The following is a 19,897-nucleotide window of genomic DNA, read 5'->3' as shown; positions in this document are numbered from 1 at the left end:
CTCTCTCTCTCTCACACACACACACACACACACACACACTTTTTAAACCTGTTATAATGATTCCAGTATATTACAATGGATCTGGAATACTTTTATATGCAGTGGAAGAAGAACTCTGATTTCTGTACCAAATATATTTCCTTCAAGTTAGTGGGGTCCTACTTCCAAGTAGGTATACCAAGCATCACTGTTGGAAGCATCTTTGTTATAGTAAATAACCTTTTAAAATAAACGAACAACTTGTTTTCCTTTGATTTTTTTTGGGGGGGGGGGGTGTTCCAGTTTATCCCTCTTACTCTATGAGGGTGACATGGCTTGGGTGGTGAAAGAGAGCTGGTTTATTAGGTGGGCTTACCTTTCCTTTAGGCAACCATGCCACATAACGCTCCCCTTTTTTTACTGCCTGAAGAGTTCTGTGTAACTGGATGGCTTACATGCTGCTACACCAAAGGGACTTGGTCCAATTCCTCAGGATCCACTGCACATGTCCCCCTGAATGTTTACATTGACATTTAATTTAATAGCTGTGCTCAGTGCATGCATTTATCTCCCAAGCCTGCCACTAAACACACACACACACTGAACTTTTGCACAACTTGAGAAGGAGGTACACTGCTCAGGGCATGAGTGGGGAAAAGGAGAGGGTGGACTTTGGAGAGCAGGAATGTCTCTGGCTTTCCTGGCTCCTTTTGGGATCTGATAGGTCATTTATTACTGAGGCTGAAATGAGATAAACAATTCTCTCGCTTTCTCTCTCTCTCTTCCCCCCCCCTTCGCTTCTTTAACAGCAACTTTCATTGTTAGAAAGAGAGGAGCCGAGTTGGTTGACGTCACTTTTGGTTGGTGAAGCCTTCGCCTGGAAGTGAAGCTGAATAAACCTTGAGAAGAGAATCTGCCTCAATCTGCTGCGGCTGTAAGGAACTAAGCAGAGACAGAGAGAGAGAGAGAAGGGAGAGAGACAGACACAGACACGCTCATACACTATCATGAATCCTCCTAGTTAGATCTCCCTGCCAGTCTTTCTTCACTCCCTTCTTGAGGGTGTTTGGGGGCCAAGGAAAACATTCCCATCACCCAGACCAGAAGGCGCATCCCATCCTGCTGACCCCCCTGAGAGCCAAGAGGGGTGTGTGAGTCAGTGGGGGTGAGAGATCTCCCTTCCAAACTGTAAAGGTGAGTTAGCATCGGTCTGGGGGGTGGGTGGGTGCGTGAGGGGGCTGATGCTGAAGGCGGAGATCTGGATGGTGTTTGTGGGTTCTGCTGCGAGCAAAGGGGTGGTGGGTGCAGGCAGGAGGCTGCCTGGATGCGCCCAGGCTCCTCTGGAGCGTCTTGTGGTGGTGGCTCCCCATCAGCCTCTTTGTTGCCGGTGCCGTGCCTAGAAATCGGAGGGAGGTTTGGGGGGGGGGTGTCTAACCAACACATCTATTTTTGTCTCTTAGCCTCGGTTCTCGTGTAGCACCAGATCCAAGTCTGGAAAGTGAAACTGACCTTGTGCACTCGGGACAGGAGGGGCGGGTGGGCTGGCGCAGGCATGTGTGTGTGTGGTGGGCTGGCACAGGCGTGTGGAGGGTGCGTGTGTGTAAGAAATCGCCGGACTTGGGTGGGGGGCTGGTTGGGTCACGAGCTGGCTGCCGCCCCCTCGATGTTGCAACTTTTGACTGCATGGCTGGGAAGCAGAGGAAGCAGCCTGGGCTCATCCCAGGGCCAGCTGAACACGCACGGCCGCCTCTTCTCCAGCAGCCTCGGCTCCCCTCCGCTTTTGTGCCTCTCCTCTTGCAGTGTGTTTGCTTTTCCGCCCTGGCTGGCTGGCTGGCTGGCTGCAGCCCCTGTCGCCACTACTCAGGCGATCGCCCTGCCGGGCTGCCCCATCCCGGTGGCCCCCTCTGCTGGTTGGTGGGAGCGAGCGGAGGGCTGCCCCCGTGGACGAGGAGGAGGAGGAGGCGGCACTGGAAAGTCAGAGGAACTCGCCTTCCTCTCCCCACTCGCTGCTCCCCCGTCCCCTCTTCGGAGCACGCTTTTCTTCCTGGAGCTGCTCCCCGGTTCAGAGTTGAGCTTCCCCACCCCCCAAAAAGCCCCCCTCGGCTGTGCGGGGAGGGGGGCTGGACGATCGCAGCGGGCTTGGGAAGGAGAGAGCCTTGCGTGGGGGCAGCTCGCCTGGCTGTGCTTCTCGGGGCTGCGCCGCTTTCTTCCCTCTGCCCCCTTTATCTTTTGTATGCGTCGCCTCCTTATAAAGCCGGCGAAGCAGCTGCAGCCCCTTGGCGGAGTTGTTGAAATTTATCCCTTTGTGTATATTACAATATCCTCCATTTTTCTGCCCTCTCTAAACAACAAGCCTTTCGCCATCTTGGGCATTTTTTTTTGGTAATGTTCAACTCTGTGTGTGTGTTTTCTTTCCTCTCTTCCTTTCTCCTTTCTTCCTTCCTTTTGTTCCTTTCCTCTCTCCCTCTCTTGTATTTAAAGGATGCAGGATAAAAATCAAGCCTCTCTGATTAAGGCACAAAGTTTAGGGGCAGTGACGTCATGTAAAGTTTTAAAGAGGATTCCCCCAGCCACCCACCCACCCATGGATGTGGGTTTGTTTCCACTCTAGAGATTTCTGGTCTAACAAGTCTTCAGCTGTATTGCAGAGTGAGAGGTGGTAATTTTAGCTTATTAAAATGTGTGCAGGGGTTGGTCTGGGAGTCCTCGCCCGCCTGTTTTTGTAACAGGTGGAGAAATAATCCAGTAACCTCTCATTTTGTGTCTGCGCCTGTTAATTGCCAGGGTTTGGTCCTCTTTCTCTCTTCCCCCCCCCCATATGGGATAGCAGCTCACTGATACATAAGGATGATTTGCATCTGCAGGTGGTCCTGTGTCATCCTAAGAGGTGGCACTGCTTCAGAGTGGAGGGCAAAGAGGGTCGCAAACTCTCTTCTACATCAGCAACAGCTACATGTCTTCTAACAGTGTTTGTAACGTGTGTGTGTTCAATTTTATTCTTTATGCATGCCAAATTCAGGGAACTCTGTTCATGTTCTGGAAAGTACTTGTAGGTGCTGTATTCCTTGCAGACTGTGTCCTAGATGCTGTTGACTGGTTTACAAAATGTAGTTGGTATGCCAACTTCCAGATTGCTTCCTTAAAAAAAATTGCCTTATCTCTGGCTATAAGCTTGTACATTTCCAGTTGTAAAAAAGGGGGGGGGGGAATAGAAGGAACTGTGCTTTTAAATTGTTTCCTAACAGATACTCTTTTTATTTTTTTTATGAAGTTCTCCTAGTCACAGGACAAAGCTTGATGAAATACAAAGTACTTCATAACTATTTTGGTAGAATTTCCCATTTTCAGTTCTGCTTCCTGTATTTTGTTTTGTTTTTCTTTCCACCTATTTACACTTGCACCAACAACACGAAACTGCCTGTGTTTAATTTGCATTCTCTTTGTCTTCATGGTGGGGGGAGGAACATCAACTACAATTAACGTGGAAACTAATAGGAACATTTTTTTAGTACATCAAGATGTTCTTTTGTTCAATAAGTTCAAAACGAAATGATGGATTTAGCATATTTCTAGGCTTGGATAAGAAATATGTTTTCATGTTTACAAAAGTAAGCTATTTACCTTAGTATGTTCTTTTTTTAAAAGAAGGCACTTTTGAAAGCTGGGCTGAATTGAACGCCTGCCAGTTATGTGACTCTTAGGTAGATGAAAATGTTGAAATAGTTAAAAGCACCCAGAGCAGATGGCTCTAAATTATACATGCAACAAAGGCCTGGAAGATTTGGCAGATTATAAATGGTGAGAAACAGAAGATAAGCAGTTTAAGAAAATGGTAGTTAAGTATATTTGATACCTCAGACTGATGGTAAACTGCGTGCACATTTTAGTTCCAATGCCGCGTAATCAATAAAGCATGAAAGATCAAGAAATTTGTAGCTGAAACAATTTTCTGTATTGAATGTATTGGGGTTGGGGGAGGGAGTCAGGAATCTTTAAGTTTTTAAGAGGGCATTTTAGGCGTTTGAGTAATCTCACACAATTGAGGTCCAACTTGACAAACAAGGAGTTGTCTTTTAAAAAAATGCTTTGGATTTTGCTGATTTTGAAATAATAGCATGTAAAACAACACGCTGATAGAATCACATGCACACGACTAGATGTATAGTTTTGTGATTTTAAGTGGTGGGGGGCTAAATATACAGAGGTGATTTTTTTTAAAGGATAAGGTACTGATTTTATTGCAATTCTTTTGAAATAGATAAAATGTATCTGTGAACAGTTTCTCTTGTGAATAGCACAACTGCAGAATTATAGTACTAATACCCATCCTTAAAACAAAATCAACATTTCAGTTACTTACATGTGTATATTTTGAAAAGTGGTGTTCACTTTAAAAGTTCATGTAATCATTTGCATCGTGAATCAGTTAAAATCAATTTTTGGGGGGATGTGTGTGTTGTGTCTGTAAATGCAAGTGTGGGAGAGAGAGAGAGATCTGTGGGTAATAGTTCAATGACCATTTCTTCATTATAGTAACAGAAGTACAGTTATAAAGAATATTTATACAGAGGCAAAACATTATATCTTCTATACTGCTAGTTCAATATTGGAGGGTATTTATCATTCAGACTTATTCATGTGGCAAGAAAAGAGATGCCGAACAAATGCATAGTTTGTTTTCACAAGGCGTATATTAAAATGCAAATAAAAGAGTAGTCGAAACCTTAGATTTCTGGTTGCCTTTATCTTCATTCTCATTTCTTTGTTTGCATGTTTATTATAGAACTGCAGTGTAAAGGAGCAGATGTTTTGCCAAACATCCTGATGTGTTGCTTTTTCTTTGGGGAGTGCGTAACTGTTCCTTCTGATGCATCGGCTTGACAGCTGGTTGATTTCATGGAGCTGCTAAGAAGCCATTAGTGGTGTCATTGAATTGAAACAGAACAGTCACTCCCAGCTTGAACTGCAATTGTTAATGTCTTTGTTGCTACTTTTGTGTTCCTACACAAGATGTAGAATATCACAGTGGCAAGAAAGTTCTTCCTTTCTGTCTAATCCTTCTAAATGGCTGGAAGGATGTGCTAGTGCTCAATTGCCTCTAGATTCTGTATATATTCTACCATATCTAGAGCTAGAATGAATGTAATTAGTTCTCATAGATTTTGAAAAAAGATGAAATATAAAACTTGTAAGGAAAGTCATATGGTAAAAGCATCCTTGGGACTGGCATCATGTTCCCGATGAACCAGTAGTTTTTGTTGTTGATAAAATAGGTCCCTATGCTGCTATTTATTTTTAAAAAGAACTCCAAAGAATTTTAGCTTTTAAAGTACGTAATTATTGCAGTCCACTACATATGCACTTTTCAGTCCCATTGGAAACAACAGACCTTGCATGTGTTTATCTATGCGATGAACTGAGGCCTGTGATACAATATAACTTATAGATGTTTTCTGTTTTAGAATTAGGGTTGAATTATGTTTGCCTTTGCTCAAGTGGGTTGTGTATTTGAAATCACTAATACAATTCCAATGAGAAGTAGAAGCAGGAGAATTTACTGTATTTGAAAAATGCAGTTGAGGCCCTTAAATTTTATTGCCCAGAGGGACACCCCTGATGGTCATTTACATTTAACAGTTTTCTACAACAACCTATGGCCTTTTTGAAATAAATGTATTTATAAAATGCTAGAATAGGCAAGAAAAATGCTGACAAAGTTAATAAGACAGACAATTATGTATTCACATTGGAAGGTTGGCTGAAAATTGATCTCCCGCAAATGAATATGTGCTTTAATGAAATCAAGCATAGAGCTGGAAGGGGGAGCACCTTTCTCCAAGACAAACTGTTAAGAAGACTGTCTTGTTTGCTATGTTTAAAAGTCAATGGTGGGAGAAAGTTGGGAGAACTATAATAATAATCGTAGTAGTAGTAGTATTTTTACAGTACATTTCAAGTGTTCAAAGCACCTCGCATACATTATCTCAGTGGTTCTCAAACTCTCTGGTAGAGTTTGAGAGCCACTAAGTTCTTGCGTGGTCGGGAGGGGGGAGGCAAGCAGGGGCGGAGGAAGGCAGCAGCGGGGGAATCGCACTGCTCAGGGGGGCTGCAGGGGCTTGGGTACACATACCCAAGCCCCTGCAGCCTCCCCGGGGTACGGGGAGCCCAGCACAACCTGCAGCAGGGCTCCCCGCAGCAGTGAAAGTGGATCCAGTGATCCACTCCACACCCACTTTCACTGCTGTGGGGAGACCGGCTGCAGGTTGTGCTTGCCTTCCTGCACTCCTGGGAGGCTGCAGGGGCTTGGGAAGGTGTACCCAAGCCCCTGCAGCCCCCCTGAGTGACGCAATCCTGGGGATCACGCTGTTGCCTCCTCCCTACCTCCAGGCTGCCCCCGACCCTTAAGGGGGCAGGGGCCAGGGCCCGCAGGCTGGGGCGTCGTGACGCCCCAGTTTGAAAAGCCCTGCATTATCTCAATTATCCATACTAGAGTCCTGCCAGAGAGGCAAGTATCATGATGATGAATATTTATACTCTACATACTTTTAACAAAAAAATGTTCACAAACCAATTTAAATACCTAAAAGATAAGAGGATGCTTCCCTGTCCCAAAGGGGCTCACAATCTTTAAAAAAAAAAAATGACCAAGGGTGACACCAACGAACAACCATTGGGAGGGAGACTTTGCTGGGCTGAATAAAAACAGTAGTTCTCTACCTGCTTAAATATAGGAGAGTTGCCACTTTAAAAGGTGCTGCTTTGCTCAGTTAGTAGCGAATTTGCAGATGGAGACCTGAAGCTAAAAGTGACTTGTGTAAGGTAATCTAGTGAATTTGTGACTGTAGTGTTGAACCGCACTCTCTTAGCCAGTATTCTGTATAGTGTTGAATTCCTACACACGCTTAGCCAGTATTCTGGCCTAGCTGAGTGACTCCTATCATATTAACTATTATTGCTTAAATTTTTCCCCCTGTATGTTTTCAGGCTGACTTGTATATACCGTTTTCCCCTTTATGATCTACCGCCTTGTTATGGTTCTGAAATGGATGTGTTACACTTACTGAATCCTAGAGTGGAGTTCTTCCTATACACTGCATAACAGACACAATAATGACTAGTTAGCTCATCTAAAAATAACCCTTTTGTAATATTTAATACATTAACTGCCACTTCTGTTCATGGGTTTGCAAATGTATTTTCTCAGTGACCATAAATACAGAATCTGAAAAAAGAGGCTGCAATGATAACATGTTGCGTCGCACTCAATGCTGCTGTATCCAGCATGTTGATTCTTAGCAGTTGCTACTCAATGACTTTGAAGTCAAAAGGCATTATAAGGGTTGAGATGGCAGCATGTTGCAGATAGCACCTCAAATGTACACATGAGAGAGAAATTGGGTAGAAAAAGAAGTAACGTTAAAGGTCAGTGGAAGTAAAGGGGGTACATTCAGCTCTTATATCCAGGCCTACGTTACAGTCAATTGACATCAGCTTAAGTGGAAGTAGGGGGTTTCTCTCAATGTTTTCTGTCTGAATCAGTAATGAACTAACAAGCATATGTTTTTTGGAAGTAAGCTTACTCCAGAGTAAATGTGCATACGATTGTCGCTTGAGTGATACGTTCCTATCTTCATATCCTCCTTTTATAATTTGCATTTCTTCCATGATGGAAGTAGCCTGTATAATGTCATAGGTTACCCATTCAGGCAGAGGTGTAACTAGGGCAGAGCCTGAGCGGCACCTGCCCTGGGCACAGCGCCAAAGGAGGTACAAAACTGCCAGCACCTTCTCCTTCAAGGAGAACCCAGAAGTGACTGCCTTGCACCACTTATGGTTCTCTCAGAGAAGGGGCACTTGCTGTGGTAGCTTCACACCCCCATTCCTTCTGTTGTGGATGCTCCCCTTTGAAAAGTTGTCTCCTTCAATGGGAAGCCTCTGCAGGAGTAGAAATGGGGGCACAAAGCCACCAGTGCTGCCTCCTCCTCTGGGGAGAACTCACAAATGACATCAGGATGTCACAGGACATTGTGGCGCAATCCTAACCCCTTATGTCAGTGCTTTCCAACATTGGCATAGCAGTGCCAGTGGGACGTGCGCTGCATCCGGCAGTTGGGTGTCACTCACAGAGGCCTCCTCAAAGTAAGGGAATGTTTGTTCCCTTACCTCGGAGCTGCATTGCCCTTATGTCAGTGCTGGAAATCACTGACATAAGGGATTAGGATTGCACCCTGTGTTGTAACTGTCCTGGACCTCGGAACTTCTAGTTAGGCCTCTGTATCCAAGCACGGCTTAAAACTAGCAAGGTGGCTGTATGTGTGCCCTCAGATGATACTCTGGGTTGTTTTCCTAGCAGACAGCATGTGTATTTAATCTTTTACTATAAAATTAATATATGCTAATTTTTGAGTTTCCTTTCTCATTGCCACCAATAGGAGCTTTCTTCCATAGGCAATGTGTGTGGGACACCCTATCTAGATGGGGACTATGGTAGGGGCAAAGGGTTAAAGCCCACCTCTGGTACAGGCATTCAGATTCACAGTCCCATTCTAATGGGCCTTTACACCAGTTGAATGCATGTACTGCAGGCACCAACTGCTTTACAGCTGTTGCAAACACAACTGGGCTAGTCATAGGGCCTGGCCGCTGCCACAAGTGACGAGCAGCTTGGTCCATGCAGAGATGAATGTTGGATGCCCACAGGTTCAGGTAGGCTGGCACAGGTGGTTGAAATGAGGTCGGGAGGGAGTTGAATGGGGTGGCTGTGAGGAAGGGGGGAGGGAGTATCAAACCCAGGAGGGAGGTGGCCAAAACTCCCCTGTGGATACAGCAGAAGCTGCTCTGGTACTACTGCATAACTGCACAGAGATTTCATTAGAATTAGGTTGCCTGACATCTTCCATCCCTGGTGTCTGATCTTGAGTAAAGAAAAATGAAGCACATCAGGGTCAAGCTTGTAATGTGTAGTTTGGCCATCACTTTGATGAAGAAACTATTGTCTGCTTGTAGCCGATCTAGTGTGATTCATTGCACAAATTCACTCAAATGTAACTATTCTTTTAGTTGAGATGTGGACTGCACCTTCACCACAGTAAATTTTTTGATGGGTTTTGTTTTGTTAGAATGTTAATATTTTCTATCTGTACTCAACCTGATTCTGTGGTTCTTTGCAAGCTAAGACCTACAGGGCCCACAGGGTTCTTCCTTCCTTGTAAAACCTTCCCCAGTCACTTATAGAGAGAGAGACATTCAAAGTACCAGGGGAAGTTCATGGAATTGTTTTTCTATTTAAATAAATGTGGGTGCCCAGTCATACAGGAGTTCTTTGTTCACATGGGAGTGCATATAAGGCTGTACTTGTCTGCAGTTCTTTCTTGTACCACCAGAATATATTCAAGTATTGAATTTCATTTAAGAGATTTTCAGAAAATTTTCTTGGGTTTAAAAAAACATATTGGGCATGTACTGACCTTTTCATGTTCAACAGACTCCCATGGTACTGTATGAATAAACTTTAGAACTTTAGTGATTAAAACAAATTATCCAGTGTCCTGTGTAACTTCATTATAGCATTGAAACTTCATTGTAAGGGAAAAATAATTTCTTATGCGCTATAATGTTCTGTTTTTTTAATACTAGATCTCTAAAGCTGATCAATAAAACTCCTCAAGGTTGAGATTAATCCCTTTCAAGCAACATTGTTTTCTATACATTCTTCTCTATCTCTTTTGTACATATCATTGTTTCAAGTGTGCCTAGGTGTGTACAGAACAAAAGGAATATTATTTTCCTCCATTACTTGCTGACTTTTGTACATTCAACAGTCCTTTCATGTTAATCTAGTTTGTCCACTTTCCTTTCGTTTTTTCTTGTAGCAATACAAAAGCAGGTAACCAGATACTTAGCTTAGAAAAAGGTATACTTCGGAGTTTTGTGTAAACTTGGGGCAACAATACAGTACAGAATTAAGTACACTTCAATCCTGTTTATTGTCAGCCTAACTATGTAAACAGCCTTGAGTCTATGAGACTCGAGTATATGAGAAAAGTGGTATATAAATACTGGAATAAATAAATAACTCTGCATTTTGATTGTGGCCTAATTTTTTAAAAAATGGCCTTTTTAGTACCAGGGAGGACTGCTTCCTGGCATCATTTTAATTCCAAACAATGCATCCTACTTGAAAGCTGATGTCAGTTTTATAAAATAAACTTTTGACTTTGTTTCTCATAATGTATCATTCTTTCCAAAGGCTGACTCCATGCACACTTTTATAAAAATAAAAATCAAGTTTGATTTTTCTATTTTTTTTCCTAATGTAGTATGTGTAGAACATATACACTGGCTTTAATGTAGGAGGGAGCATTAAGTCCTGATTGTTTAGGATAAGATTTAACTTCTGAACAAAACTGATGCAGATCTAAAATAATCACAAGAAACCATAATTCTTGAAATGTCTACCAAAGATGACTCTTACTGCTATAAACAGCCTAAAAGAAACCATTACACTTCCTCACTCTACCAGTCGTTAGGCCTGTTAGTCTTGGTAGGGTCAGATCAATAATGAATGTGCAACTATATCTGATCCACAATGTAAATCTACTTTGTTCTTCATGTGTCCTCCTTATAATTAGCACAATGGGAGTTGTGACTATATTCCTTCAATCTCTGAAAACTAAAGAAAAGGAACATTTAGGGATGGAAGTGAAATTAAAAAGAACACCATTTCAATGAAGCCTATATTTGGAGATATTTAATACTAGTAATATTAGAAGGGAAACTAAATAAATATACCAATTGGGATTTAGTGGTTTAATCCCCAAACTTACGGATTTGTGTGAAAAATCTTAAAAGTAAAACTTTGATACTTCTGCCTTTTATTTTAAATGCATCACTTGGAAGTTAAGAGATACAATAGAGCTTATTTTGACTTAGGATTGCGGTATAAAATAGATGTAGACTTGGAAGATATGTTTTTAAGGCCATTATGTTGAAAGGAATGGAGTTGCACTGAGATAACGATAACATTTTTAGAAAATACTACATTTGTATTTTAAAGTAAGATGTACAGAAAGGCTAGTATTGCTGCAGTGTGTTCGCAAATGCCTGCTGTAAGCAAAGAATGCTTAATTCTTTCCCTCTGACGGGAAATTCAGCTCAAAGATAATTATTGCATTGGTCCAATGGATGTGCAGAGACATAATTGTGTGTTTTTAACCCTGTTTTTCTGTTCTTACACTTTTCCACAAGCATGCACTCATTAATCAAAGACGCTGCACTCCTGCTGAGGGCGGAGAGGTTCATCAAATTGGCAGCCGGTTTGGTGCAAAGAACGGTGTACTGAAGCTCTTAACGCGCTGGGACATAAATAAATCTAAGGTCTTTGTATGCAAACCCTGGAGGTTAATACTGCATAATTCAATGTCCTGTCTTTGTTTTTATGATTGATGTTTTTAAATGTTTGAAGCTTGATGCAAGTCTTCTACTAGGTCAGGGCTGACAATCTGATTGGCTGAGGCAACAAAAAAAAAGGCATTAGGCTGGCAAGGGGACTTTGAGCATGCTGCAGAGATTTTGAATTTTTTTTCTTCCTCCTGGAAGATCATTGTCATATTGCTTGAGCTGTTATAGGAATGTTCCAGTGATTGAGAATCCCTGCTGTGATAATGGACCTAGTGCATGAAATGCCAATAGTTTGGCCCTATTTGTCCTGAAGCTGACTGCTATTTGTATCCTTAACAGAGCTAACATGTAGAACAAGGAAAAACTACTGGGATTTCTCTGTAGAAATAGTGCTGGGATTTGGTTCTAACATGAAGTGGTTGCATATTCATAATTTTAAGAACAGCTGGTTATATCAGCACACAGTCATTTGCAATCTATTATAGACCTTTTCACTCGCACATGGAACCTGGTCTTGAGTGCAGTTCCCCCCCCCCCAATTTATTGATCTACCTGCATTTAAAATCTGGTCACTGCTGTCAGGGAGGCCTTTCATTTCGGCTGTTCTTGCAACATAGACGAGGTTCGATTTTAAATATTTAATTTTAACTGAATGCCAAATAAAATGATAAAATGTGAGCTTTGAAGAAACAAACTGAGGTGATTGTGGTGACAGAAATCTTAAATGCAAAAAAAAGCTTGTTTATTGGAAACACATTTCGGCAGCCTTCTGAGTCCTTTGATTGCCTGTGTTATTCTGAGCAAGGAATCTTTGCAGGATTTAGTCAAGGTTACACTCTTGGCTCCACAGCTATTAAAATACAGTGCAGTGTTTTTGTGCTTTGACCACACATGGAGATTTCGCTTTGGGGTCTGTTTGCGTAATAAAAGAAAGTGAATTACTCATAAACAATTTTTGTAGGAAAGGGTTAGCTAAGAAGACTTCGTTAGGTATTCCATGTAAAAGCAATCAACTAGTTCAACTTTTGCTATGTTTTTTTTTAAATTCCTTTGAATGTAGTGAGACTGGATTTGTGTGTGTGTATGTTTTGGTTTGTTTTTTTTTTTAATTTCAAAATGATATTAATGTCTGTCTTACTTAAACCTTGTTTATGTGACATTCCTAGTTCTTCATGTTGAGTGTGCATTACTGACCTTACAGTAAACTCATCTAAATAGGATCCCCATTAATTTGATACTGTATTTTGATTTTGCAAATGTGAATGTTCCCTAGGCCGCTAGATAAATGGCATGTATAGGATAGGCCTCCATGGTAAATGCAAAAGTCTAGATCAGGAGTGTCCAAAGTTTTTGGCAGGAGGGCCACATCATCTCTCTGACACTGTGTCAGGACCCGAGGAAGAAAATAATTAATTTACATAAGTTACATAATTTACATAAAAGAATATATTAAAGATGAACTTATATGAATGAATGATGGTCTTGCAATAGCTCAAGGCCTATAAAAGCAAGGCCAGCCTTTCCTTTGCTACTGCTGCTGCATCACTGATGTGAAACAGCAAGCGGTGGAGGGAGTCGTCATCCCACAGCTCATGCAAGAGGTCAAATAATCGCCCTCCCACTGAGAGCAGTTGCATCAGGTCAGTGTGGGTTCCAGCAAGTCTCCAGAGGGCCAGAGGCTCATTGGAGAATGGGGGCTCCCTGAGGGCCGCATTGGGTGTCCTCGAGGGCCGCAAGTGGCCCCAGGGCCGGGGTTTGGGCACCCCTGGTCTAGATAATAGATGCAAAGTTATAGCACATTAACTCAGAAGTAAGTGGATTTGTTTCTGTGGGACTTACTTCCAAGGAAATATGTTAAGGTGGCACCCATGTTCACTGTATAGTGTAGAATGGAATGCTAACCTTGGACTTTATACTTCGATTTGACAGCTTTCCTGAGTACAACATTTGGGAGATTATTTTCCTGGAATGGGGAAAAAAATCCTTTCACATGAGGTACTGAGTATCTTTGAAACTTTCTTAAAATAATAAGTGCAGGTGACATCTTTTTATCTGATAGACTTTGGTCCAGAGTGAGGTGAGCAGGAGCCTCAGTAATCTGATACTGCACACGGCCAAATGAAATTTCTGTTCGAAACATAGGACATGTTGAATGGTAAGTAAGTGTTACCTTGCCAAGAAGAATACTCAGTGTGTTAATTGGTTACAGAGCTCTGAGAGATAATAAGCATTGACAATAAGGAAATAGATATCACCATTATACCAAGCGTTGGCAATACTGCCAACTTGAACTCTGGCAAGTGTCTATTGTTTCTACTTTGTCAGTAATCATGTCTCCATAGTTTCTGTTTAACCAGCACCATAGTCTTTGCAAATCACATTTCAGGATAGGAGGCAGTTAAATATGAAACTACTTTAGCTACGAACTTTGGTGCTGTGGAATTGTCAGTACGTTTTAGCTGATACACTTTTGTGTCTTTTTTTTTTTACAAGGACAGTCTTTGTGTAGCCTACTGAGTACTTCTGTATTCATTATACATAAAAGCATTTTTGAAACACTGTCTGGCATTCAGGAGTAGCTTTTTATAATGCACTGCTTCCTATTCTAGGTTATAAAAAAATTATAGTGCTGCATATGTGGAATGGTGGGATCTGTTCATGTAATAACTGTGTTTTAATGGACATAGATAAATAAGAAAAGTATGATGTTGCTTGTGCAACCATTATTGAAGCATATGCTCAGATGTACTCTTCTATTTTGCAAATGAAATAGCAGAGACTTTCCAAATAGTTATACTTAGGGAGTGTGTCCGTACCTCAAGGAATGCAGTGATTCCTTGGCTGTGTCAAGTCAAGTCAAGTCAGCCTTTATTAGGCATAAACATTTAGTAGGTGAAGAACCTACTTCCTTGGCTGTGGAAGAAGAATGGACCCTTGGCAGGATGAAGAGGAGTGTGAATTTTGGGAGGAGTTCAGGTGTGAAGTGTGGTCTCTCTGAATCTAAATCAGATCTCAGTCACAATACTGAGGAAAAAAATAGTTATACGTATCTTCTGGATCTAAATTGCCCTGCTGTGGGGGAAAAAAAAAATACAGGCATGATACAAGGGACAATAGCTACTTGAGGAGAAGGAAAAAATTTGATAAGGAAAAGTCAAAGTTCTTTCCATGGTATTACTGCATTGATCAAAATGGGACCCTTTTGGCTGTATATGGTACTGTCCTCACTCCTTACTCTTGTATATTGCAAGGGCTGTGATGATGTGGCCCTTACAGGGATTCTGGCACTATACAAATCCTCAGCATATAATGATGGGTATTTTGCTAGTAAATAAGGGAGAATGGAGGTGAGCGCATAGCATCTAGTAGTGATTTTTCAACAGTATGTTGGAAGAAAGAATGGGCAGGAGGATTGGATTACAAATTTGTACTGGACAACCTTAGCTGAAAATGGGGTTTAGGATGAATAGGCAAGACTCACATCTGTCATTTGTTCTGTGGTCTCCACTTCCTTTGTTTCCTATGCCCTTTTTATATCTGTATGAGCCTCTGGGACTGGGAATAAGTGAACTGTATCAGGCAAGGGGAAGGCCATTATTCTTGTTTATGTTTCCTTTTTTTTTAATCTTTAATGTAATATTTTAAGTAATTGTGTAAGCAGTCCAAAATCTTTGGTGTGGAATGAGATAGAAATCGAATGAATGAATGAGTGAATAAATACATCTTTTCATAAGGTGCCATCCACAGTTTTCTTTCCTCTGAAACCAGGAATCTGTTTCCAGAACAAGGACTCCTTGTTTTGGAGGAAGGAAAACATTGTGTATAAAATTGCCTTACCACCCAGAACCCTTGGGAAAATGTGGGCTCTGGATAAAATAAACAAACAAACCTGAAGTGTTGCTTGCTTTAAAACTTTCTTCACTACAGATTGTAGTAAGAGACTTCATACTGCTTGTTGTGGAAACCGGCGGCTGTATGGAATTGTATGGGCAAACATTTCCAAACATTCTCACCTTAGACGTTGTCACTTTTATTTTTATTTTTTTACTCAATTTATATCCCACCTTTCTCCACTTGGCAGAACACAAGGAAGGCTATCCCCCACTAATATGCTCACTTTACGATTCTCTCCATTTATCTTGTAAAGTCACCTTGGGGTCCTTTTTGTGACCAAAAGATGAAAAAAAATCTGCATTGGTTGGAAGTAAAATAGAATTACATGAAAGTTGAATTGCCAATGAATAGTCATGTTGGCAACCTTCAGTCTCGAAAGACTATGGTATCACGCTCTGAAAGGTGGTTCTGGAACAGCGTCTAGTGTGGCTGAAAAGGCCGATTCGGGAGTGACAGTCCCTTCCACACCGGGAGCAAGTGCAGTCTGTCCCTGGTCTGTCTCCCTGGCTATAGGCCTTCCTTCTTTGCCTCAGTCTGTTGGCCAAGTGTCTCTTCAAACTGGGAAAGGCCATGCTGCACAGCCTGCCTCCAAGCGGGCTGCTCAGAGGCCAGGGTTTCCCACCTGTTGAGGTCCACTCCTAAGGCCACTCCAATGAATAGTAGTTATCCTGAATTGGTCCATGAAAAAGTTTTGGTCCTAACATTGTCTCTGATCCTGAAAAAAACATATTCAGACTTATTCTCTGCCACTGGTCTAACTTCATTAGCACAGTAAAGCAAATTAGGGCACAATCCGAACCAGCTTTCAAGCACTAACCTAGCTGCAGTGCAACCCCAAGTTAAGCCAACAGACATGCTCTCACCTTGAACAGCCCCCCTTGACTGCCTCCCCACTGCAGGATGCTGCGCACAGCTCATTGGCACAGCTATGTCAGTGCTGGAAAGTTGGTTCGGATTGCGCCCTTAGTCACCTTTACTATACTGTACCCTATCCTGAGCATCTATGTGCACCTATGGCCTTAGGATTGGATCATAAGGTTATAGTTTGCAGATAAGTTGGTAGGACATGGATTTTAATTAACTTTTCTTTGTTTGTGGCATTGCGTTGCCTCTCTTGCTTAACTGATGAATTGGTAGAGCTGCAAAAGTTTCCTGGTGTTTCGTTCCTTGGAATGTATCCCAAGCACCTTGCAGGGCCCTCAGTTTGCTTTTCCTGTGGACTTCTTCAGTACAGGTGATTAGTCAATTAACAACCCAATACTTTGGGCTCTGGCCAGCTGCTGAACACATGTTTCGCTGCAACTCCTGCTGAAAAAGTGCCAGAAAGAACTTTCTGGCAGCATGCTCAGCAGCGCACTGCCTAGTCACCAGCAGAAATGCTGGAGTCACATCATCTGAGTTCCAGCTTCCTGCGAGAGCAGGCAAGTCACCGTGGGAGGCTGTAGGGGGCAAGGGGCAAAACTTGGTGGGGAGTGGTACGACAAGGGGTGGAGAGGCTGTGGGAGGGAGTGGATCCAGTGGTGATGATGTGCGCTGGATCCTACCCTCCATTTTTACTGCCTTCCCCACGCTTTTCTCTAATCTGACTTGAGATAGCAAAATTACTAGTGCAAGTCTGAGGAGACCCATTGCAGGTCTGGAGGCTTACACAGGGATAAGGAATTTAAGGACACAATCCTAACGTTTGGGTAGGCCGGCGCAGGTCCTTTGCACCAACCCAGGAGGATCACAAACATGCCATAAAGCATGTTTGCGCCTCCTCGGGAGTCAGCTGGACCAGCACAGGGATGTGCGCCAGCCCGTGGAGTCTGTATCCAGCCTCTACGCTGACTTGAGGGTTGCGTCAGCTAAGGAGGGCTGCATCAGTGGGGAGCGGGAGGCAGGGTTGGGACCCGGCTGTCATGCTAGATTGCAACACCATTCCCTTAACTGTTCTCCTTGGACTTTCCCAACTCCTGAGGTGGCACAAGTCTGAGGAGACCCATTGGAGACGTGTTGGCTTACCCGGGGGTAAGGGGAAGAGTTTCCCCTTGCCTCCAGCTGAACCACTTCTGGCCCCAATCTTGTGCATGATACAGCACAAGCCTCTTAGCCTACCTGCTCCAGTGCAAGAAAGGACTGTGCTGCACATCTCTTTTCCCTGCTGAATGAACCTCAAGAGTTCCTGAGTTTGATAAGCTCAGCTGGAAAGTAGTACAGTATATTTGTTCTGAAATCTGTTTCAAGAAAATGCTTCTGAAACAACAGTGTAAATTTCAGAGAAGAATCTGTGGCTTGTTCCCAGTTTGCCATCCCAAAAGAGCTGATTGCTTCTATAGATCTTATACCTTAAGCCAGGGGTGTCAGAAAAAAGGACTATGGGCTGGATGTGGCCCCCAGAAGCTCTCTATCTGGCCCTTGGGCTCCCCCAGCATCACCATCAGTTGCTATTAGTTGCTGAACTGTGTTGAGGTGTCACTTCTGAAATAGCACCCACATGAGAATTGGGCTCTCCCATATTTTTAAAATATATCAAGATTTGTGTATTTTCTCTTCTGCCATTTGCAGCCAATGAGTTCTTAAGTGAGAACAAAATGCTTATTTCTGATCATGACTCACTTAATGATATCACTTTTTGCTTAATGACATCATTTCCGGTCCTCAGCAGGCATCATGAATGCTATTGGTTCCACTGTATGAAACGAGTTTGACTTAGGGCGCAATCCAGAGGTACTCAGGAAGGCCTTGGAAAGCCTCAGAGGCCACTTCTCCGTAGGCGACTGGAACTCTGCTCCAGTCACCTCCGGAGGCTCTTCTGAGGCCTGTGAAGGCTGCACATGGCCTCCACAGGCTTCAGAAGGGCCTCTGGAAGGCTCAGGTGGGGCCAAGTCTGTCTCTGCAGAGGTCCTGGGGACCCGCGTTGAGTCAGATTCGCAAATAAAAATTTCGCGAATAGAGGCTCCGCCTGTACTTAACAGCTCAACCTAATGGGAGGATTTTTTTGAAGGTTAGACATTCTGAAGGGAATAAAACATATGTGAGGGAAGATAATAAAAGCTTTAAAAAAATGTGCTGTATTTAAAAATATAAGAACAAAGGATGAGAGAAAATATACAAACGGGCAGCCCAATCATACATAAGTTCCCTTTGGGAACACAAGCCGTGCCTGCGGAAAATCTCAGGGCAAGGCGACATTCATCTCCTTGCCCCGAGAAAAGTGCCACCTGCTGTTATGGGCTTACTCAGACCTGCACCAGCGATATTGCCGGCCCAGGAAGGAGAATAGGATACAGCATGATCCGGTGACACCCTCCCGGTTCAATCCGCCTTCTCCCCGCCCTGGTTGCTCTTCTCCCCCACTGTTACAGCCCTCGCCACCCTCCCCCCACCTCTGCACTGCTTAGCACTGAACGTATATGCTCCAGCAGGTGCCCTCTGCTTTGTTGGAGTGCACTGGATGGCTTCAGCCTTTCCGCCGGTGGACCTGGTGACAGCGCTGTCACAACATGCTTTTCGGCATGTTTGTGACACCTAGTGCCAGCAGAGCACATGCTCCACCAGCGCTGAATGGGGATAGGATTATGGATTATAAAGAACATCTTATTTCAGTGTTACAATTTCCAGTATAAATCTGTGATAGAAGAGGATTTTACTGCAGGAATGTTTCATTTGGGAATGATATTTTCTTCTTATAAAGCCGGAGTCCAGTGTTTCAAAGTCAATTTTAGATGTACGTACTTGGGAGGGTACGTACGTCCCCTGGGGGCTGGGGATAAGAATAGGCCCTCAGTTTGGCTGTACCTGTCATAAGAGGCGACTAAACAGCCACCGGGTAGATGGGACTCGTTAGCCTGGGAAGGCAGCTCATCTGAGAGAAGGAAAACTCTGATCCCAAACCTCCACTGCCTTGTGGCTACATTCAGTTATGGAAGAGGCTTCCAGAGTCAACCTTGAGGCAAAATCTGGAGCCGGAGTCCCTGAGGCAGTTCATGGCTGAACACAGTCATGTTCTGGCAACTCCTGCGACGCCGCTGGAACCAGCCATATTGGCTTCTGCCTTTCCGTTGGACCATTTCAGAGGGAGGATTTGCTGCATGGGTAACGGCCTATCTATACCTACTTTACCAAGGCTTCGCGCACTGGAGAGGACACTCTGTTCCAGAACCACTATTCAGAGCTGGATACCATAGTCTTCCGAGACTGAAGGATGCCAACAACAAACTTGGGAGTAAGTACCAGGTATTTCAATGCATTTTATGTTCAAATTAGGACATAGATCACAGATCACTACCCTTGGGTAGTGTAGAATTGTGTGGCTCCATTGCCGGGCTACTTGCCGTACCTGGGGGAAGAGGATGTCCCCTTTTCCTGAGGAGCCGGCGGCGGCTTCCTGGAGCATGCAGGATGTGGCGGCAGCCATTTTTGGCGCCGCTGCAGCCCCATGCGCTGGGCAGCTCAAGTTTGGGCTGTCATTTGTCCCATGGAGTTGTTTACATATTGGTTGAGTTAAAGTCAGTCTTTTCCGTGTAATAGAAAGTTGTTTTTTTTAAAAGCCCATATTTTCTTCTTCCTTGCTACTGTATTTTGTACAATGTTCCCTGATGCTACCTTGGTTTCCATGGGAACAGAAATGGAAGCGGAAGCA

General features: G+C 43.2%; 1 protein-coding gene across 11 annotated transcripts in view; it reads left to right on the top strand.

Moving 5' to 3' along the window:
- Positions 1 to 957: 957 nt before the first annotated feature.
- Positions 958 to 19,897, top strand: part of BAZ2B (bromodomain adjacent to zinc finger domain 2B) — a 254,532-nt gene continuing 235,592 nt past the window's right edge. For all 11 annotated transcript variants that reach the window (XM_066612058.1, XM_066612056.1, XM_066612057.1 and 8 more), the window contains exon 1: positions 958 to 1,173. The gene's annotated coding sequence lies outside the window, so the exon portion shown is untranslated. The remainder of the gene's footprint in view (positions 1,174 to 19,897) is intronic.

The sequence above is a fragment of the Tiliqua scincoides genome, chromosome 1 (genome assembly GCF_035046505.1).
Source record: "Tiliqua scincoides isolate rTilSci1 chromosome 1, rTilSci1.hap2, whole genome shotgun sequence".
In the NCBI taxonomy this organism is placed as follows: domain Eukaryota; kingdom Metazoa; phylum Chordata; class Lepidosauria; order Squamata; family Scincidae; genus Tiliqua; species Tiliqua scincoides.
Note: the sequence above shows the minus strand (reverse complement) of the source record. Positions and strands in the feature narration are given on the sequence as shown.